The 23,609-nt window shown below is 42.3% G+C and overlaps 1 long non-coding RNA gene across 1 annotated transcript; it reads left to right on the top strand.

The window, feature by feature from the left end:
- The first annotated feature begins 1,472 nt into the window (after positions 1-1,472).
- LOC149462543 (uncharacterized) lies at positions 1,473-11,792 on the top strand. Its single transcript, XR_016312647.1, has 2 exons — positions 1,473-1,540; positions 11,623-11,792. It is a non-coding gene; the product is annotated as an uncharacterized LOC149462543 (long non-coding RNA).
- Positions 11,793-23,609: the final 11,817 nt, after the last annotated feature.

Raw genomic sequence — 23,609 nt, 5'->3', positions numbered from 1 at the left:
TGTGCGCTTTTTATTTTTCACGCTATAAACAAAAAAAGGCCAAATATTTTGAAGAAAACCGATATTTTTTACTTTCAGCTATAAAAAATATATAGTAAACTCAAAGTTAGTTACAAATGTAGGTCAAAATGTATTCTGCTCCATGTTTTTGGTAAAAAAAAATCCCATTAAGTGTATATTGATTGCTTTGTGTGAAGGTTATAGCGTCTACAAACTATGGTATAGATACTGCAATTTACACCATTTTTTTGCTATACAGCGCTGCACTAGTTTAATGGACAATTGCGCGGTCATGCAATACGATACATAAATGAAATGTATGTCCTTTTTTTGGTGGTATTTGATCACCTGTGCACTTTTTATTTTTGGCACTGTAAACAAAAAAATTTTTCAAGAAAAAAACATTTTTTTAAAAAAACAATATTTTCTCATTTCTGTCATAAAAAATATCCAAAAAAACTAAAATTTCATCATAAATTTAGGCCAAAATGTATTCTGCTACATGTTTTTGGTTAAAAAAATCCAAGTAAGTATATATTTATTGCTTTGTGTTAAAGTTATAGCGTCTACAAACTATAGTATAGATAATGGAATTTACACAGCTTTTACTTTCTGACTGTCCATCACATTTCTTGAGGTGCTAAAATACCAGGATAGTACAAACACCCTCAAATGACCCCTTTTTGGAAAGTAGACACCCTAAGCTATCTGCTGAGAGGCATATTGAGTCCATGTAAAATTTATTTTTTTTCCACAAGTTTCTGGAATTTGACAAAAACATTTTTTTTTACACAAAGTTGTCATTTAAATGATTTATTTCTCACACAAGCCATGGGTATACATTGTGTTACTTCTACTGAGTATGGGGATATCACTTGTGTGAGACTTTTACATTCTGCTACTTCTACTGAGTATGGGGATATCACTTGTGTGAGACTTTTTTGGGTGCCTAGCCACATACAGGAACCTGAAATCCAATGACCACTTTTAAAGCCTGAAGGTGCGTAACTTCCTCATTTCACTTCCTGACTACCTATCACAGTTTCGAAGGCCCTGACATGCCAGGATAGCACCAAAACCCCCCAAATGACCCCTTTCTGGAAAGTAGACACCCCAAGGAATTTAAAAAGAGGCATGGTGAGTATTTTGCAGATCTCGTTTTTTCTCACAAGGTTTTGAAATATAAAAAAGGTTAGAAAAAATGTTTTTTTTTTCTTCATATTACAAAATTTTGTGGCAACAAAATACTTAACATGCTTCTTATCAAATTCCTTGGGGTGTCTACTTTCCAAAAAGGGGTCATTTGGGGGGTTTAGGTGCTATCCTGACATTTCAGGGCCTCTGAAACTGTGATAGGTAGTCTGGAAGTGTAATGAGGAAATAAAGTCCTTTAACCTCCTTGGCGGTATGATTCCTTCTGATTTTTTGTGCTGAAAGCGGTACCATTTTTTCGCATGGAAATAGTTTTTTATTGCCGGCATTGGCCGGAGGAGATGGCCGGGGACGCTGCAGGGGACACATTGTGGGAACGAAGGACAAGGTAAGTGCTGCAGGGACCCCCAGAGCAGCGCCGCATGGTAAGCCCAAGTGTAGCTCGGGGTTACCGCTTGTGGTATAGAAATTCTACCCCGAGCTACACTCGGGAAAACTGCTAAGGAGGTTAAAAGCCTGAAGGTGCTTATTGGATTTTGGGGTCCTGTACTTGCCTAGACTGCCAAAACGTCTCTCACATGTGGTACCCCCATACTCGGGAGAAGTAGCAGAATGTATTTTGGGGAGTAATTTCACATATACCCATGGCATGTGTGAGCAGTAAATCATTTAAGTGACAATTTTGTGCAAAAAAAAAAAAAAAGTTGTCATTTTCCAAAAACTTGTGGTAAAAAAATAAATTCTTCTATTGATTCAACGTGCCTCTCAGCAAATAGTTTGGGGTGTCTACTTTCCAAAAAGGGGTTGTTTTGGGGGGTGGGGGCATTAGAAGTTTATGCCACACATCACTCACTCTTCTAACCACCTGAAGATCAAGTCTTTTCTGACACTTTTTGTTCACATGAAAAAAATCTGTTTTTTTTGCTAGGATATTAATTTAAACCCCCAAACATTATATATTTTTTTTAAAGCAGACACCCTAATGAATAAAATGGTGGGTACTACAATTTTTTATGGCACATAGTACTCGCGCAAAAGTAATTTAAAAAAACAAAAATACATTTTTTTTACTTTTAATGCACAAAAACACAATATATTGGCCAATTATTTGGTAAGATATGGAAGATAATGGTATGCCGAGTAAATAGATACCAAACATGACATGCTTTAAAACTGCGCATGCCCCATGCAATGGTGACAAACTGCATACATTTTTAATATCCATAGGCAACGCTTATAGATTTACAGAGGAGGTCTAGTGTTAGAATTACTTCCCTTGATCTGACGTTCACGGTGATACCTCACATGTATGGTTTAACCGCTGTATTCATACCGGCACTTCCGAATTAGCTTCCGAATTCTTAGACTATGGAGATGATAGGCACCGCTCTGGTCTCCAATCAGCTCTATGGTCAGCTGGCAGAAACACCAGTTGCATTCTCAGGGAGGGGGGCATCATATCCCGCTGCTTATAAAAACAATCCTGCAGCTAATTAGCCACTAGGATTGCTTTTACATGAAAGCTGATCACCGGCTGAAAAAACAATACCAGGATGATGCCTGCAGCTGTAGGCATCATCCTGGTATAACCATTCAAAGTCCAGTGATGTACCAATACATCGCTGATCCTTGATGGGTGTATATGCTATGTTCTTTTTTTTTGTATGCAGCCTGTGGACTGAATGAAAAAAAAGAGAAGAAATCTCTACCAGAAAAAGTGTGTGGTATGCCCACCATTAGAATATACCACCCTGCATCCACCCACTTCTAGTGGTGGGCACACATTAGGTCACACTTTGCCACAAGCGCCAGTTCCAAGATTGAACAAATGTGTAAATAGTGGCACGCTTGAATAAAAATTGTCCACGTATAAGTGGTACCCCATATGGAAAAAAGATGACACCAAGTCCCAAACTATCTTGCCACTGCTCCCCATGTAGTCTGGGCATCCGGGGGGCTCCTCGTGACTATCTTTTCCCTCGTAAATCCGAAACTTATAAGTATAGGCTGTTGTCCTCTCACAGGTCTTCTACATCTTGACCCCATATCTGGCACGCTTGCAGGGGAGAAATTGCTTAAATGCAAAGCGGCCAGAAAAATGAATGAGGGACTCATCAACACAGATGTTTTGCTGGGGAGTATAGACATCTGCAAATGTTTGGTTAAAGTGATTTACGAGGGGCTGAATTTTGTGGAGCCGGTCAAATTCAGGGTCACCCCAAGGATGACAGAGTGTATTGTCGCTGAAATGCATAAAACACATTATACTCTCATATCTATGCCTGGCCATGGCAGCAGAGAACACGGCATATGATGCATCAGGTCTGCGGACCGATACAACCGCTATTCATTTCTTTTAGTAATGCCCATGTTGAGGGTTAGGCCCAAAAAAAATGTAAATTCAGAAACCGTAATGAGTTTCCATGCGAATGGGCTGGCAAGGTTTGAATTTGGGTTGGCGGCGATAAATTGGTGTGCATATAAATTGCTTTGATCCACAATCAATGCATACAGATATTCCGTGAAAAACAGCTCCAAAAATCAAGGGGAGGAGTTAAATTTGCTATTTCCACCTGAATTGCGGGTTGGGCAGTGAATGGGGGAGGTACGGGTGCTGCAGAATTTGTGGGCTGTCAATCGGGATTTGCAAGAACATCTGGAAGGATACTAGGAGCTCTATGGGCCTGTGTGCGAATTCTTGGTGGCTGCGGGACAATACTTGTGCTTGCCACCGCACCGGCTTGTACCGGATTTATGGGACTCGCCACATCACCAAGTCATACTGCAGTGCTGGTATTATTATTATACAGGATTTATATGGCGCCAACAGTTTGCTCAGCACTTTACAGTATAATGGGAGACAATACAGCAACAATACAGTTCAATACAAGAGGGTGAGGAGGGCCTGATCCTGGGAGCTTACAATCTAAGAAAAAAAAAATCCCAATACGTGTAAATGAAAGTTATAGCGTCTACAAATGGTGGGAAAGATACTGGGATTTTTTTTATACTAATAATGGCGGCAATCAGTGACTTATGGCGGTGATCAGCGATTTATGACAGTGATCAGGACTGTGGGACTGTGGCGGACATTATGACACTGGGGGGGAACTGACTTGGGGTCACTGACATCTCCAGTGACACCAATACAGTGATCAGTGCAAAAAAAAAAAACACTGACACTGTACTAATGGCACTGGGGAAGAAGGGGTTAACATTTTTTAGGCAATGAAAGGGTTAACTGTGTGAGGGGAGTGTTTACTAGTGGGCTGGGGGTGTGTGCTTCACAGGAACACGCTGATCCCCTCATCCCGAGAGATAAACTCCTCTCTCAGGATCAGTGTGTTAGGAGCTGACAGGGAGCAGAGCTGCAGTGTAAACAATGCAGCTGTGCTCTGCGTCACTGTTTGCCAGCACCCGGTGGGTAATGACTGGCTGGGACCCGGTGATTGACACCCGATGCCGCGATCAGTGGGACGGGTAGAGCGGGCGCGCGCCTCACGCACACCCTGTACCTGTTTTGCAAAATGACGTTTTAGAATGTGATTTTGCCCAGCGGTGCCACCTTGTGGCCGTTTTTCTACAGTGGCTGGACGGCAAGCAGTTAAAATTATTATTATTATTATTATTATTAACACCCTCACCCTAACAATAGATAATTAAATAATAAATAAATATTAAGAAGATATTAAAGACTAAAATATTAACCTCTAACCCACACCCTAACTCTAACTCCCAACCCTAACCTCAAACTTAACCCCTAACCCTAACACTCAACCCTAACCCTAATTCCAATCCCTACTCCTAACTAAAAATGAATAATAATAATAAAAATGAAAAAAAAAATTAAATAAAAGCTGATGGAAAAGCTAAGAAAGATAAAAAAAAAAACCTTGTAGCAGATGATGAAACAGATCATATTTTCGCTATTGGGTATTTAAAATAACGCCAAAGCTCAAAACCGCTTTAAAGACGCTGTATAAAATTGCACAAACGCACAAAACACCCGTAAAAAACATTAAAAAACGCGACGCTCAGATGTGAATGCAGCCTAACAGTCTCGCCTCCACCTGGGGTCATTAGTACTCACAGGGCGGCACTTTCTGTAGTCACCTCCCCCTTAAGTACACCTTTCCTGGGACCCCGCAGAGGTATAGCCTCACTCAGGGAACCCTTGGCAATCCGCCCTAGCCCCATCTCCTGCCCTATCCAGAGTCTATATGTGCTGGTTACATACACATAGGTGTGGGGTGTTTAGCTGCCATGCCCCAAGTGTGTCTGTGATCCTCCCTACCTGACCTCCAGTATATATAGGTGTTGACCCCCTCTAACATCACTGCAGGAGGGCTCTACCTAAAAGGGGCCTAACACCTGATGACAGTCTGCTGGAACCAGACACTGTTCTGATACAGAGCCACCTAGTGGCAAAGTAGCTAACAGCGTCTGCATACATCTGGCTGTCTAAGGAGGCACCCGGAGGAAGGAGAAGCATATTGCGCCAGTGGGGGACTGCCAGGAAAGCAGGAGAGGGGGCTTTTTTTTTTGCAATATCATTGCACAAAGCACGTACATATGATCTCTTAAAAAAAAAAAATAGAGACTTTAATTCCTATAAAGTGTACCCTCTTCCAGCGATTCGATACCTGCGCTCTCCCTGATCGTCCCATCTGTGCTCCCGCCCATCATTCCGTCGACAGCCGCTGGTATTCTGATCTTTTCTTCGGGTCAGCAGTTTCAGATCCGCCACTGATGATGTAATATCTGCACATCTGGAGTTACACTGTGCGTGCACCAATTTAAGCATCTTACAGACGAGAACAAATATTTTTCACTAGTTTTTGCATGTCTATTCTGAGAAAAAAAATTCTATCTATTTTTTTCATTTTATGACTTTGGTTCCCCTTTAATAGATTCAAGCCAGTTGAATAAAGCATTAAATCCAAACCCAAAAATTGATTATATTGCAGCTTGCCAGGACCAGTTCTAGACTATTTTGCGCCCTAGGCAAGACCAGCTACTCGTGCTCCCCCCCCCCCCCCCAAAAAAAAGAAAAAACAAAATAAATACATTTTAAAACAAGTAGAAAATATTAAATCCACAAAACATGAAACTGATAAATTTCTTTAATTTGCAAAAATAAGTGCCATAAGATGCCACCAGCACCAATATTAAAGACAAACTCAGTGTCACGGACGGACTGTATCTGTGGCTGGCAGTGGCAGGGTGACAGTTGCAGTGAGTGGAGGAGGATGGATCCACACTCTGACAGATCCCAGGCTGGAATCCCCAGGCAATGGAAGGAGGTAAAACACTGTGACAGCAGGCAGCCCAGCCCCCACACACAGAGAACACCAGAACTGAGCGATCCCACACAGTGCCAGATCCGACTCAACACACCACCACCAACACTGACACAGATCAGCAGGCCAAACAGGCACTAGAAGAGCAGCCTTTGGGATCGTGATGATGTCATCACTCACCTACACATCGTACATGTGATGGATGTCCGGCCGGCAGGGTCACACTCACACAGACACGAGTCATCAGAGTCAGACATTACCTTCCTCCACTGACACAGCTTCACCTCCGCTGATGAATGGCAAGAGAAGGGCTGGAACTCCACAGTGATCAGCAGCCACCAGCCGGCTTGCAGTAAGGGACTGAGTCTGAGAGGAACACTAGAAGGATTGGCAGCTCACCTGCTATACTGGCCCCAGACACCGGGCATCTTCCTCTGTCCTTTCTTCCTCCCCTCTGCCGCCCCTCCTCTCAGCTGGAGGATTCGTCATGACGTGGCAGCATTCCACACAGAGAGATTGCCGGCCTGTGCTGCACACAGGTAAACCTAGGTGGCTGCCTAGTTTGCCTAGTGGAAGCACTGGCCCTGCAGCTTACCAATCAATAGATGTGGTGGCAGCATCCATCTTCTTTGGCTTTTTTCCCCTCTGATCTCACCTGGTGATCTGGCCAGTAACATACCTTCTGCATTAGTGAGACACATCTCTGGAGGAAGGAGCACAGGAGGCACAGCAGACAGCAGCACTGTCAATCTGGGGGGAATGGGAGTGTTCAATATATTAGCAGATTTTAATGCAATACCAAATTGAAGCCAAACTCCAGCTAACACTTTGTAATCAGTTACAGCAAACAGTTGTTTTTTTCCCTTTTGGTATAAAGGTTGTACATGAATAAATAAACAGTTCATTGTAGGCACCCCTGTCAGTGGTAAATGGATTGCCTCATCTCGCTAACTGATAACTTCTGCTGGAGAGCTTGAGCTTCTGAAAACAGCAGACTTACTGGCTGAATCACCAAATAAAATTAGAAGAAAGAAAGCCTAAAAAAAAGAAAACAAATGCAACCACCACATCTAAGAACTGGTAATCTGCAATATAATAAATGTTTGCTTTTGGGTTTAGTACTGCTTTGAGGCTAAGATTACACATTTTGTATACAATACGCTTTTGGAACATCAGACATTCACCAAGATGGGACTTTTACAGATACCAATACAAAACACTAATGTGTAAGATTCATATATTATTGTATATCCATAAAAATGTTTTCTTAAAATGTTACTAAACCCACAACAGTAAAATCAATCTGTATATGCAGTAAAACATGCTTGTTATATAGTGAAACCTAAGGGGTTAATCCTCTGCATTGTGCAAAAAGGCTGTTTGATCCTGTCTCCTCTGTTCCTCCCCTTTTTCAAGCAACCACCAGTTATCTCCAGACTGAACTGTAGGCATGCACATGCTCAGTTTGGTGTGTATTGCTAGAGAGGTGCATCTGATCAGCACAGGGCCAATCAGCACTGTCCAGACAGAGGGCAGGGGTTCTGTATTCTCTTAGAGAAGAAAGAAAACTCCTCCTACAAGTTTTAACCAGTGCTCTACTGGGCACTAATAGAAGTCACAAGACTGCTGTAACTGTTGATGAGAAAAGGTATTTATCAGTTTATATTTACTAAAATAATTGCATTTCCATGTTCTGTGTACTGAGACCAGATATAGTGAATGCAGGGTCCTGGGAGACCGGATATAGTGAATGCGGGGTCCTGGGAGACCGGATATAGTGAATGCGGGGTCCTGGGAGACCGGATATAGTGAATGCGGGGTCCTGGGAGACCAGATATAGTGAATGCGGGGCTCGGGGAGACCGGATATAGTGAATGTGGGGTCCTGGGAGACCGGATATAGTGAATGCGGGGTCCTGGGAGACTGGATATAGTGAATGCGGGGTCCTGGGAGACCGGATATAGTGAATGCGGGGTCCTGGGAGACCAGATATAGTGAATGCAGGGTCCTGGGAGACCAGATATAGTGAATGCAGGGTCCGGAGTTTAGTAACACTTTAACCACTTCCTTACCGGGCCAGTTCTGACATTTCTCTCATATATGTTAGCAAATTACTTAAAGCACCCAAACATTATATATTTTTTGTAGCAGAGGCCTTAGAGAATAAAATAGCAGTTGCTGCAATTTTTTATGTCACAAAGTATTTGTGCTGTGATTTTTCAAGCGTACATTTTTTGAAAAAAATACATTTTAATTGATTTGAAAAAAACAAAACACAATATATAACTCAATTTTGTTTTTAAAATATGAAAGATGGTGTTATGCCAAGTAAATAGATACCCAACATGTCATGCTTTAAAATTGCAAAAGTCCAGTTTACTGTAGGTGGGCCAGACTGTAGCCAGTGGGGGCAGAAGATGTCCTGATACCAGTGGCAGTAAACAATGCCCCATCTTTGGTGGCAGTGGAAGGGTTAGCGCCCCATCACTGGTGTCAGTGGGAGGAAAAGTGCCCCATAATTGGTGTCAGTGGGAGGAATAGTGCCCCATAATTGGTGTCAGTGGGAGGAATTGTGCCCCATCATTGGTGTTAGTGGGAGAAAATGCTCTCTATCATTGGTGTCAGTGGGTTAATAGTGCCCCATCATTGGTGGCATGAGGAGGAATTCTGCCCCATCATTGGTGTCAGTGGGAGGAGTTGTGCCCCATCATTGGGGGCACTGGGAGGAATAGTGCCCCTTTATTGGTGGCAGTGGGAGAAACCATGCCCCATCATTGATGTCAGTGGGAGGAATAGTTCCCCATCATTAGTGTCAGTGGGCTAAATAGTGCCCCATTATTGGTGTCAGTTGAAGGAATAGCGCCTCATCATTGCTTTCAGTGGGAGGAGTTGTGCCCCATCATTGGTGTCAGTGGGAGGAATAGTGCTCCATCATTGGTGTCAATGGAATGAATGGTGCCCCATCATTGGTGTCAGTGGGAGGAATAGTGCCCCATCATTGGTGTCAGTGGGAATAGTGCCCCATCATTGGTTTCAGTGGAAGGAATCAAGCCCCATCATTGGTATCAGTGGGAGGAATCGTGCCCCATCATTGGTGTCAGCGGCTGTAGTAGCACTCCATCATTTGTGTCAGTGGGAGGAATAGTGCCCCATAATTGGTGTCAGTGGGAGGAATTGTGCCCCATCACTGGTGTCAGTGGAAGAAATAATGCCCCATCATTGGTGTCAGTGGAAGGAATAGTGCCCCATCATTGGTGTTAGTGGGAGAAAATGCTCTCTATCATTGGTGTCAGTGGGTTAATAGTGCCCCATCATTGGTGGCATGAGGAGGAATTCTGCCCCATCATTGGTGTCAGTGGGAGGAGTTGTGCCCCATCATTGGGGGCACTGGGAGGAATAGTGCCCCTTTATTGGTGGCAGTGGGAGAAACCATGCCCCATCATTGGTGTCAGTGGGAGGAATAGTTCCCCATCATTAGTGTCAGTGGGCTAAATAGTGCCCCATTATTGGTGTCAGTTGAAGGAATAGCGCCTCATCATTGCTTTCAGTGGGAGGAGTTGTGCCCCATCATTGGTGTCAGTGGGAGGAATAGTGCTCCATCATTGGTGTCAATGGAATGAATGGTGCCCCATCATTGGTGTCAGTGGGAGGAATAGTGCCCCATCATTGGTGTCAGTGGGAATAGTGCCCCATCATTGGTTTCAGTGGAAGGAATCAAGCCCCATCATTGGTATCAGTGGGAGGAATCGTGCCCCATCATTGGTGTCAGCGTCTGTAGTAGCACTCCATCATTTGTGTCAGTGGGAGGAATAGTGCCCCATCATTGGAGACAGTGGGAGGAATAGTGCCCCATCATTGGAGACAGTGGGAGGAATAGTGCCCCATCATTGGAGACAGTGGGAGGAATAGTGCCCCATCATTGGAGACAGTGGGAGGAATAGTGCCCCATCATTGGAGACAGTGGGAGGAATAGTGCCCCATCATTGGAGACAGTGGGAGGAATAGTGCCCCATCATTGGAGACAGTGGGAGGAATAGTGCCCCATCATTGGAGACAGTGGGAGGAATAGTGCCCCATCATTGGTTTCAGTGGAAGGAATCGTGCCCCATCATTGGTGTCAGCGGCTGTAATAGCGCTCCATCATTTGTGTCAGTGGGAGGAATAGTGTCCCATCATTGGAGACAGTGGGAGGAATAGTGCCCCATCATTGGTGTCAGTGGGAGGAATAGTGCCCCATCATTGGAGACAGTGGGAGGAATAGTGTCCCATCATTGGAGACAGTGGGAGGAATAGTGCCCCATCATTGGTGTCAGTGGAAGGAATAGTGCCCCATCATTGGAGACAGTGAGAGGAATAGTGCCCCATCATTGGAGACAGTGGGAGGAATAGTGTCCCATCATTGGAGACAGTGGGAGGAATAGTGCCCCATCATTGGAGACAGTGGGAGGAATAGTGTCCCATCATTGGAGACAGTGGGAGGAATAGTGTCCCATCATTGGAGACAGTGGGAGGAATAGTGTCCCATCATTGGAGACAGTGGGAGGAATAGTGCCCCATCATTGGTATCAGTGGGAGGAATAGTGCCCCATCATTGGTATCAGTGGGAGGAATAGTGCCCCATCATTGGTATCAGTGGGAGGAATAGTGCCCCATCATTGGTATCAGTGGGAGGAATAGTGCCCCATCATTGGTATCAGTGGGAGGAATAGTGCCCCATCATTGGTATCAGTGGGAGGAATAGTGCCCCATCATTGGTATCAGTGGGAGGAATAGTGCCCCATCATTGGAGACAGTGGGAGGAATAGTGTCCCATCATTGGAGACAGTGGGAGGAATAGTGCCCCATCATTGGAGACAGTAGGAGAAATAGTTCCCCATCATTGGAGACAGTGGGAGGAATGGCTCCCCATCACTAGGGGCAGTGGGATGAATAGTGCCCAATTGTTGGTTTCAGTAGAAACTATTCTCCAATCAAGCAAAGGGCCACACCCGACCCTCAGTCCTCAGTTTGGAGACCACTGCTGTAAAGGATAGCAGGGTTTACTTCTGCTTTAAATTGATGGGTAATGTATTGTAAGTATTTCAGTATAGCAAATGTCTCTCCTCCACTGACAGGTGATATAACAGAAGTTCTAAAAATTGTATAAAAGTCTCTTTTTATGTTTTTACAGTATACCTCCAAATCCCTATGAACCAGCCATCAGGATCCCGCTGTGGGGATTAGCTTGCAACGACTGCTGGCTATGTATTTGTCTGCAGAAACTGCAAAGGGATGGAAGAAGGAAATTGTGGACAATAGTGCTTTTCAGCCGGTAGCAGAATAAAAACCCATTTCTGATAATATCCAGCTTCTGTGTATTCTAAGCAACAACTAGCTATTACTCTGAGCTGGACCCATCTGTAAACCGTCTGCACATCCATTTAAAAAGCCTCCATAAGAGCCTGTCTTTGTATTTGGAGAGCTGGCATGTTCCCTATTTGCAGGAACTGTTTCCACTCACAATTGTTTACGGACAAGTAAAGAGGAACTATGGGCTAAATTAAAAAAATACATACCGTATATAATTGTGAAGAACATGGTGCCCAACCCCTGCCTTTCTCACCAACTCGTTACAAAGGGGCTGGCCAATGTCACACCATGCTGTCACTTACATAGCAATGCTACCCTCAGCTGCACAAAGATTTACCAGCTTGCGGGACCACAATCTAGGTACCAGCAGCCTGAGAGCATTTGTCACTGGGTTAAGTTAATTAAACAATTAACTCTTTAAGCTACCACCACTGGCTTTTGACTGAGAAGGGGGAAGCTCACAATCTCAACAAGAACAACCATGAAAAATAAACGCCTGTACACACACTGTCACCCCAGACAAGTATATTCAGAGATTAAAAAAAACTTTGCGTATAAGCCAAAATTGGATATAATATCAATATATCAACCATGACAGATTGATAAATTAATCTATTAATGGCATACAACATCGCGCCACACTGATGTGATAAAGATCAATTTTCATAAAAATTAGTGATTAGAGCTGCTATTTTAAAACAAAATAAAACAGTGTATAAATGAATGGAAATACCATAAATAGCGCTCTCAAACTATATATACCCTTGCATAATAAGGAATAAATCAATTAAATCAATAATAAATAAATATATACATACAGTATATGTAAAAAAGAAAAATATATGAGAAACTGCCTCCAAATAATATAAAAGTGCCAAAAAACAGTGAAATATGAAAACAATCAAAAAAAGTCCATGGTAAAGTATAGTCTATATATACTTTTCTTCAAATAGTATATATTCACCACAACCGTGAGCCCAAAGGAATTAACGGTTGTGGTGAATATATACTATTTCAAGAAAATTATATATGGACTACACCTTATCATGGACTTTTTTGATTGTTTTGATATTTCACTGTTTTTTGGCACTTTTATTTTATTTGGTGGCAGTTTCTCATATATTTTCTTTTTTATATATATACACACACACTGTATATATATTATTGATTTAATTGATTTATTCCTTATTATTTAAGGGTATATATAGTTTGAGAGCGCTGTTTATGGTATTTTCATTCAGTTATATTCAGAGATTTGTCATATACAGTAGCACTCTTCAAGAGACAGGGATTCTTTAGTTTGCATTAAAAGCCTTAGGGACAGTTTTCACACTTTTCAAAATAGAGTTTAGCCACTTCCCGCCCGATCTATGGCCGAATGGCGGCCGACAAAAACCCTCACCTTTCCAGGGTGGACGCCATATGGCGTCCTTTCGGGCATGCGCAGTTTACGAGCCTGCAGAGCCGCGCAACGGAGCAATCTGTCACCGGTCGTGTACATCGGACACGGCCGATGACAGATCTGAGTACCGGCACCGTTGCCGGTACCATGTGACTTGCTGTGACCAATCACAGCAGGTCACATGACAGTTGTATACAATGGATGGCTTCATTCATGCCATTCATTGTATACTAGTGTGTCTAGCTGTGAATGATGACAGCGATCACATGCACAAGCAGGGCCAATCACAGCCCAGCTGTGTCATGTGATTAGCCATGGCCAAATCACAGCTAAGCAAAAAAAAAAAAAAACCCTGAATGAATCGATGTCATTCAGGTAAATGCTTGCTTATAGCAAAGTAATTCTGTGCTATAAGCAAATTGTGTAAAAAAAAAAAAAAAAAAAAAAAATACTGATCACTTCCCCAAAGTAGTACAATGTTACTATGGTAACATTGTACTACTTTGGTCATAGTGAAATATGAAAAAAAAAATCTTAAAAAAAAAAAACAAATGTAATAAAAAATTAAAAATAATAAAAAAAATTAAAAAAAATTATATTTTTTTTTTTTTCATACTGTCACCAGTCAGTGTCCCTGATCACCACCATGCCAGTCATATGATGACGCTGTACTGCACTGGTGACAGTATGTAAAAAAAAATAGTGAAAATAGTTTTTTTAAGTTTTTCATTTTCCGAAAAATTATGACAAAAAAAATACAACTTCAAAACACTCGCCATGCCTCTTATGAAGTATGTCGGACTGTCTACTTTGCAAAAAGGGGTCATTTGGGGGATATCTGTACTGTTCTGACATTCTTGGACCTCAAGAAATTAGATTGGCTGTCAGTACTTCAGGATTGATCAATATTCAGATCTATACCATAGTTTGTGAACTCTATAACTTTCCTACAAACTAAAAAATACATCCTAATTTGGGTTATTTTCACCAAAGACATGTAGCAGAATACATCTCGGCCTAAATTTATGAAGAACAATTATTTATTTGCAAACTTTTATAACAGAAACAAAGAAAAACGTTGATTTTTTTTTTCAAAATTTTTGGTATTTTTTTGTTAATTTAGCAAAAAATAAAAACCCCAGTGGTGATAAAATACCACCAAAAGAAAGCTCAAGTTGTGTGAAGAAAATGATAAAATTTTAGTTTGGGTACAATGTTGTATGACCGCGCAATTGTCATTCAAATTGTGAGAGTGAAACCTGAAAAATGGCCTGGGCAGGAAGGGGGTAAAAGTGCCCTGTATTGAAGTGGTAATAATGAAATGTTTGAAATGGTCCAAATAAAATATTTACAGAAAAAAAGTGTTACAAAGAAATAAAGAGATAATTGTAACAGAGAATTAAAAAGGAGTTGAAAATGAAGAATACTTGCAAGGTCCTTGGTTTTAGCAGAGTTCAGTCAAGAAGCAAGGTGTTACCGGCTCTCATAACTTTACAGCTGGTCCTTGGTCGATGGTACACAAGTCACTCTTTAGCAGCAATTCAACAAACTCTCATACAATTCAGTAATATTTCCTATTATACAATAAATGCATCCAAATCTAATATCCTAAATCTGGATGTAGATCACATTCTAAAAATGCCCCTCCAAAACAAATTTCCCTACATCTGGGAAAATTAAGCCATTCCTTATCTTGGAATATTGTTGACAAACAAAACCTCCGACCTAGGAACTCTCAATTATTCTAAATTAATTCCAAAAATTCAAACCCACCTTAATCAAATAGCTAAACATGAACTATCCTGGTTTGGCAGACTGGCCGCATTTAAAATGTTCACATTGCCACAGATTTTATATCTATTTAGATCAATTCCAATCCCAATTAAATCTTTATATCTAACAAAACTACAATCTATGCTTAAAAAATACGTCTGGGGAAATATGAGACCTAGATACTCATATAATATATTAATCAAACACAAAAAAATAGGAGGAATGGGATTTGTTGATATTAGGGACTATTACAAAGCATCATTATTAGACCAACTTAAACATTGGTTTTTAGTGGAAAATGATACAAAATGGGGTGACATTGAAAAAACTCTAGCCTCTACTACAGATTTAAGTGCCATACTATTAGCGAGCTTGTGGCAAAGGATTCCCACTAGTAAAACACCAACTATATGAGCCTCAGTTGAAGCCTGGAAATCCTTAAGCTCCATGCCTATAGATCCTCTCCGCATAAGTCCTCTTCCTATACCTATAACATCCTTCGAAGTCGTAATGTGTAGCATAGATATCTCAAATTAGAAACATAATGGTATACGCACAATACAAGATATTTGTGTTAAAAACGACATAAAAAATTTTGAATTCCTTATGAAAGAATTTAACCTCCTCCATTCTGAAAAATCGACCTATACACGCATCAGTCATTGTTTGTCGAAACATCCAGTAAAACAATATATACACTCCAAGTATCTTTACAGTTCTATAGCTCTGCTACTCCTAAATCAAGTGGTATCACCCTATTGTAGAACCTTCTACAATGTAAATCAGAATTTAATAGGACTACTCCTTTAATCAAGTGGGAAAAAGACTTAGAGACTGAAATCTCTAATGAGCAGTGGGAATGTGCATTCGGGAATGTGTTTTCAGCTACTAGATGTGTTAACCTTTGGGAGCACAACATTTCCACAAGATGGTATCTAACTCCTTACCAAATGGCCAAATTCTCAGAACAACATAGTCTTCAATGCTGGAGACATTGCGGTCAGATTGGTACTCTATTACATATATTATGGACATGTAAAAATATTAGAAGCTATTGGTATAAAGTCTTCCACATGATATTGGAAATTACTGGGATATTAAAACAACCAGATCCTACCCGAGCCATTTTGAATATAAATATAGATACATATCCAATCCATTATCGGCTCTTAGTGACACATATTCTTCTAGCATCAAGACTTACCATTACTAGACACTTGAAAAAAGACTTAGCCCAGCAATGGGCAAACTACGGCCCGGCGGACCCTTTTAATCCGGCCCGCGGAGCTAGGCTCCCGCTAGGCTCCTCTCAGTGCGCCCTGAAGACTGGTGTAGCATGAAAATCTGTCTCCTATGAGGATCTGTCCCCCTCGACGTACCTGCGCATGTGCCGGAGATCGCCGATCGGCTGCTAATGCCTGAAACTGGCACATGCGCAGATACGTCGAGGGGGACAGATCCTCATAGGAGACAGATTTTCATGCTACATCGGAACGGCGCGGGAAGACGGCGAGAGGAACGCGCGGAGCAAAGGTAAGTGAATTGACACAGGGGGGACTTGGGGACTTAATATGGGGGATGAATTACTATGGGGGATGAATTACTATATGGGGGATGAATTACTATGGGGGATGAATTACTATATGGGGGATGAATTACTATGGGGGATTAATTAATATGGGGGATGAATTACTATGGGGGATGAATTACTATATGGGGAATGAATTACTATTAGGGATGAATTACTATGGGGGATGAATTACTATATGGGGGATGAATTACTATGGGGGATGAATTACTATATGGGGGATGAATTACTATGGGGGATGAATTACTATATGAGGGATGAATTACTATGGGGGATGAATTACTATATGGGGGATGAATTACTATGGGGGATGAATTACTATATGGGGGATGAATTACTATATGGGGGATGAATTACTATGGGGGATGAATTACTATAGGGGGGATGAATTACTATGGGGGATGAATTACTATATGGGGGATGAATTACTATGGGGGATGAATTACTATATGGGGGATGAATTACTATATGGGGGATGAATTACTATAGGGGGGATGCATTACTATGGGGGATGAATTACTATGGGGGATGAATTACTATGGGGGATGAATTACTATATGGGGGATTAATTACTATGCTTACTATGGGGGAATATTACTATACTTACTATGGATGACACATACACATCATTCATCTACTCTTGGTCCGGCCCCCGGGTCCAATATATGAACCCATTGCGGCCCTCAAGTCAAAAAGTTTGCCCACCCCTGACTTAGCCCCTTCTCTAGAAGAAGTCATTGAGCGAGTCCAGACCCACTTCATCTATGAGAAATCTTTAGCTTACATAAACGATAGAATTACCAAATTTGACAAAGCTTGGAAACCCTGGTCCTGGTCCAACTGGTTCAGAACTGTAACCTAAGATATTATTATGTTTAACCTTTTTCTGGATACTCTAAAATGATTATTTCTTGGAACTAGTAGGATTATTAGGAATTATTTAATATTTTCCCTTTTTTCTCTTTGTTAAACTTTAACGCAGCACCTATGCTGTGATATTGTGTAGCTTTTCACTGTCCTATTTTTGTTTTTGTTTTTTTTGTTGTTGTAACTATATTTGTAAAACCAAATAAAAATGTATTATGGGAAAAAAAAGAGCTAGTCACAAGGTCCTGCCATTCCCTTTTTTCTGGGCAAAGAGGGTGCAGACATGTGTAACACCCTCCAGGTTGGTTCGGTAGCTTTTTGTTAGATAGAGCCTGAGGATGTCAGCCTGGGAGCAAGGCATGAGGTTATCTCAGGACAAGCTGGGAGGCTCTAACACACAGGTGTCAAACTGGCGGTCCTCCAGCTGTTGCCAAACTACAAGTTCCATGAGGCATTGCAAGATTGACAGTTACAAGCATGACTCCCAAAGGTAAAGGCATGATGGGATTTGTAGTTTCTCAACAGTTGCAGGGCTGCCAGATTTACACCCCTGTTCTAGCAGGTAAGGGCTTCTTTCCTGCTTTCCAGAAACTTGAGAGCTTTATTGAAGAGGAAGGGAGGAGGACCATATCTGCATGTTTGAGGGACTTTGGCCAATCCCCTGGCAGGACCCTGGGCATGGTGACCAGGGCAACCCTCAAATGTGGCAGAGCCTGGGTGGAGGTGTGCCGTGGAAGATGGATTGAAGAAGGTTGAAGTCAGGAGCCAGGGAGGGAAGCCCACCTACAGGCAAGTTGTCGGAGAAGAGGATTTCCAATGCCTCAATATCTCCTGGGGAGGCAGCCTGTGGAGCAGGGAAGGAGCCAGCCCAGCGTGAGGCCTGAAGGCAGCCACCAACCCACTAAGCTAACAGGAGAGGACAGTGTGAGTACTTCTACACCCACTGGGCCAGATAAGGGGAGAGGGCAGTCAGATGAAATACCCAACTAGCCTCTCATCTGGGACTGTTCAATCAGCAGCTCTTGGTCCCCCTTGCCCAGGGATATCCTCAGGCAGCTTGGTGAAGAGAAGGAATCACCTGGTGTCTGAGAAGGTACACCAAAGAGCCTTTAGTGCTGTTCAAGAACAGACTGTTGCCAATCCAAATTTTTCTGCATAGTTGAGTTATCCTCAGGTTCTCCAGTTCCCCATCCCACATACCCTTAGACCCTATCCAAGATTAACCCCTTAATAAAATCACAAAACAAAACTTACCCAATTCAAATCCAGTGGCCCTTGCAAGGGTAGTGCTATACATGTATAATTTATATAAGGGTGTAGACATATTCACTTTTTCTGTACATACTTTCTCCAAAGTCCTCAGGGAAACTGTTACTTCTTGGGGGGGGGGGGGGCGATCAATCTACTGGTCCCTGGTGGTTCCTCTTGCTAACCCTCATTTCATTACAGGACACAGCAATGACATGGTGGGAAGAATGTTGCAGGGACTGCTTTGGCAGTGGACTTCAGAAGATGATTTCTACTGCATGGTCTGGGTTCTGACAGACCAGTCTGAGCAGTGATAAAGGCAAGTACTGACAGTCTTATTATGCAGGTATGCATGGCTGCCAACATTTGAAAATAGTTAAGAGGAATAGCTTTAAGAATTTAATTTGCATAGATGGTGATAGGACATTTGAGGCACTACAAACAGTACATTTTTCATAAAATAGTAGAAAAATCTAGGGACCATCATCAGGGCAATGTCATCTTCCCCCTTCCAGAGAGTAGGTACACGCCGCGGCCAGGCTCTTTCAAATCCACAGATCTATCTAATACACTATGTTACCTATGCATGGGTGATGTCCTTACACTCCTTCTGAAATGTCCTCCCAAAAAGCAGTAACAGTAACCCCACAGCATTGGTGCGAGTGTAGGGAATAATAGCCCTTAACTTTGGTGTCAGAGGGAGCAACAATAACCCCCAACATTGTTGTCAGAGAAAGCAGTAATAACCCCCAACATTGGTGTCAGAGGAAGCAATATTAACCCCCAACATTGGTATCAGAGTGAGCAATAATAACCCCAACATTGGTGTCAGAGGGAGGAATAACCCACAGCATCGGTGTCTGTGAGAGCAATAATAACCTCAACATTGGTGTCAACAGTAGCAATAATGACCTCCAACATTGGCATCAGAGAGCAATAATAACCCCAACACTGGTGTCAGAGAGAGCAGTAATAATCCCTAACATTGGTGTCAGAGGAAGCAATATTAAGCCCCAACATTCGTATCAGAGTGAGCAATAATAACCCCAACATTGGTGTCAGTGGGAGCAATAATAACCCCAACATTGGTATCAACAGGAGCAATAATGACCTCCAACATTGGCGTCAGAGAGAGCAATATTAATCCTCAACATTGGTGTTAGAGGGAGCAATAATAAGCCCTAACATTGGTAACAGAAGGAGCAATAATAACCCCTAACATTGGTGTCAGAAAAAGCAATATTAACCCAAAACATTGGTGTCAGAGGTAGCAATAATAACCCCCAACATTGGTGTCAGAGGGAGCAATTATAACACCCAACATTTGTGTCAGAGGGAGCAATAATATCCCCAACATTGGTGTCAGATGGAGCAATTATAACACCTAACATTGGTGTCAGAGGGAGTAATAATAACCTGCAACACTGGTGTCAGAGGGAGCAATAATAACCCCCAACATTGGTGTCAGAGGGAGCAGCAATAACCCCCAGCATTGGTGTTAGCTGAAGCAAGATAAACTCCAGCGCTGGTGGTCAGTGGTATTAATATTAAAGCTCTATCATTAGAAGTCAGTGACAGTAATAATAAACTCCCTGACAAAAATAATTAACCCCTGTCACTTTATGTGTCTTCATTGCCAGTAATCTCCCCCCCCCATTCATTAGTGGTCAGTGGCAGTAATAATTAACCCCCTTCATTGGTAGTCAGAGTCAGCAATAAATACCACCCCAACCAATCCCCCCTCTGTTTAAGTTGGGGGTTATTGACATTAATAGGTAACCCCCTACCCTCTATTTCATTGGTGGTCAGTGGCTGTAAAAATTAATACCCTCAGCCCCCTTTCATTGGTGGTCAGTGGCAGTACTAATTACCCCCCTCCCCATTACCCCTTTCATTGGTCATCAGTGGTCTTCCCTACCTGATCACATGCTCAAGTATCACTTCCTTGCTTCCCAGCATGTTGTGCTGGGACTACAGTTATACTTTTGTGCGGGGATTACTCTTCCTCTTCTAGTACCAAGTGTCCTGGGAGCTATGGGACAGTCCATGGGACTTGAACATTGCAGGACAAGACCCAGGACATTTGGCAGCTATGAGTATGCCTCTTTGGGAACCTTTTTTAAGACAGGGTCACTTTAAGAAGGAGATCCCACATAGGAAATCTTATTCTCCTTCTCAAAAACTGACATATTGAAATGCAGTGCAGTCTTTGATCTGTGGCTGGAGAATGTTAATGAATTCTTGCAGAAATTATGAAATAACCGGCGCCTGGACTGGCTGTTGCCCTAATTATTATTTGGTATTTTGCTGCCATCGAGGTCAGAAAAATTTTGCTGTGTTTTTGATTGATCCACCAGGGAGTGAAATTTAAAAATCAATTTCGTAACTCGGGGAAATATCTGAAGACAATTTGTTTATCGCAGCTGCAGGGGTGACTCATGGCTGTACATTACCACTGTCTAGATTCAGCTCTTTCCGAGGCGAGTCTCTCTGAAGTGTATACGAGATAGCTAAAATGGGTTTTGGGAAACTGAAGTAGCTCATTCTGGATGGCTGTATTATATTAGGAAAGTGAAGGAGCTCATTATTTCAGCCATGGTTTGGCCATGTCGGTACTATAGAGCCTGGCAGGTACAGTCTTTGGTCTGGAGGCAGAGACATAGCTAAAAGCTTTACAGCTCTGAAACAAGCAGGCCTTCTCTAATAACAGAGAATGGGTTCCATTCACAAATGTGACATTTTAGTGCCCATGCACAATAAGGGGGGGCCCCCTTGTTAAAAGGGGCTTCAAAATTCTGATAAGCTCCCCGTCCACCATGTCCTGATTGTGGGGAAGAGGCCCTTGTCCTCATCAACATGGGGACAAAGTGCTTTGGGGGAGAAGCCTGTCTACCCCAAAGCAGCACCCCATGTTGAGGGCATGTGGCCTGGTATGGTTCAGGAGCGGCATTTGCTCGCCCCCCCTTTCCCGGCCTTGAACGCTACATGCTTCAGATGGTATGGAGACCCCCACACCATTTTTGTTTTTAATTTTGGTGTGGGGTTGCCCTCAAAACAGACCTAAGGGATAGATTGGGAGGAGACCCCCACGCTGTTTTTCCCCATAATTTCTAAGGTTCCATGCACACTGACATTTTTATGATCTCATAGAAGCTGTTATTAGCATTTTTTTCTGCTCCTAGAAGCTAAATAGTGTCATCCTATGTGCCCATGCACACTACTTCAGGCTACTAGCATTTTTTGAGCTTCAGCATCTAGGAGCAGAAAAAAAATTTTTTTCTAGATTTTTTTTTTCAGCAGAAAAAAAACACAAAATGCTCCTAACAGCTTTTTTCAAGCTTTGTAAAAATGCTAATAAAAACACTAACGCTTCTGAACGCTATTAAACCGCTACTAAAAACGCTAGTACCAGCATTTTTTATCCAGCATTTTACCCAGTGTTTTTTGAGCTTACAAAAATCCCAAAATGTAAGGTGCATGGAGCCTAATTGCCAGCAATTGTTTTGTTTACATTCAGCTGTAAGGGCTCGTGTACACTGCAGCTGATAAACTCACGTTTAAGAGCTGTTCAGCGTTTTTTTCAGCAGCCCCTGACCTCACCCTAATGTTTTTCTATGTGTCCATGTACACATCTTCATTTACTGTCGTTTACAGGCACTTGAGTTTACAGTCCTTTTTTTGAATGCAGAAAACTTGCATTAAGCAGTCGATTTTACCAGCGTTTAAACCGCAAAATGCTTTTAAATGCGACTAAAGGCGGCAAATCGTGTTTATAAGCGTTTGCAATTTTTTTTTAACTCTTCCAGCTCCCAATGCTGTCCAGAGCCTTTTTACATCATGAAAAATGCATGCAAAGCATTTTAAAGGTACTCAAATAGACAAAACACTGAACACAGGATGTTCCTATCAAGCTTGTCACACATTGTAATGACCAATTCACACTTCAGTCCTTGGAAACAAAAGATGACCAATTCACACCTCCCACCCTTAAAAACAAAAGATATGTTAATGACCATTCACACCTCAAATTCCTCAGGAAGACTCCCTGCCAGGTGGCCTTAATGACTCCCTTCACCAGACACCTTTCCCACCCTTGGAAACAAGGCAGGATAGACAGGTTTTTTTTAAAGGAGAACTCTGGTTTCTCAGCTCCTGAGTTGAGGGTGGTGGAGTTCTTTGACCACTGTATGCTGTCTGTGACTCTGAATGCCTCTGGCACTCTACACAGGGGAAGGGGTGTCTGGAAACTGAATTTCGCTCTCCTGGAAGATGTAGAGGTAAGACAATCCTTTGAGGATTTTTTTTCAGGCACAGGTTTCTATTCTGCACTCTTGCAGCAGTAAGTCAGAGTGGTGGGAGCTTGTAAAGAAAAGGGCGGTTGGACTTTTCAAGGCCATAAGTAAGAAGAAGCAGCTTGGTATGTGTATTGCCTACCAGCATTTGCAGAGGAAGCTTGATCGCCTTGTCTCGTATGGAGATGATCCAGGGGAGATCTCTGAAGTGAAGCTTCTTCTTAGGAAATGTCAATATGACTGGCATGCTTCCTTGGTTCTGGAGAGGGATTATGTGAAATATCACTCGCCTGATCCTTACCAGAACTGTAAGCAAGGCATAGCAGTTAAGACGGTCATTGGCCTGAAAGACAGTACGGGTTCCCTGGTGAAGTCCAGATCAAGGATCTTGGAGACCTTCGGGTCATATTATGTAGATCTTCTGGGAAGAAAGGACCTTAGCCGGGGCAAGATGGAAAGCTTTCTGGATTCTACTCCAGGATTGTGAAATAGCACATTGCTTTTGATTAATTTGACAGAACCAATTTTGGCGGATGAAAAATCGCCTGGGCCAGATGGATTGACAGCTGAATTTTTACAAGTGTTTTAAATCCTTCTGGCTCCCCTTTTTAGCTGAGGTTTTTAACAGCTGTCTAGAA

Source organism: Staurois parvus, unplaced genomic scaffold (genome assembly GCF_062004578.1).
Source record: "Staurois parvus isolate SC_StPar_1 unplaced genomic scaffold, SC_StPar_1.0 ptg000173l, whole genome shotgun sequence".
NCBI lineage: Eukaryota > Metazoa > Chordata > Amphibia > Anura > Ranidae > Staurois > Staurois parvus.
Note: the sequence above shows the minus strand (reverse complement) of the source record. Positions and strands in the feature narration are given on the sequence as shown.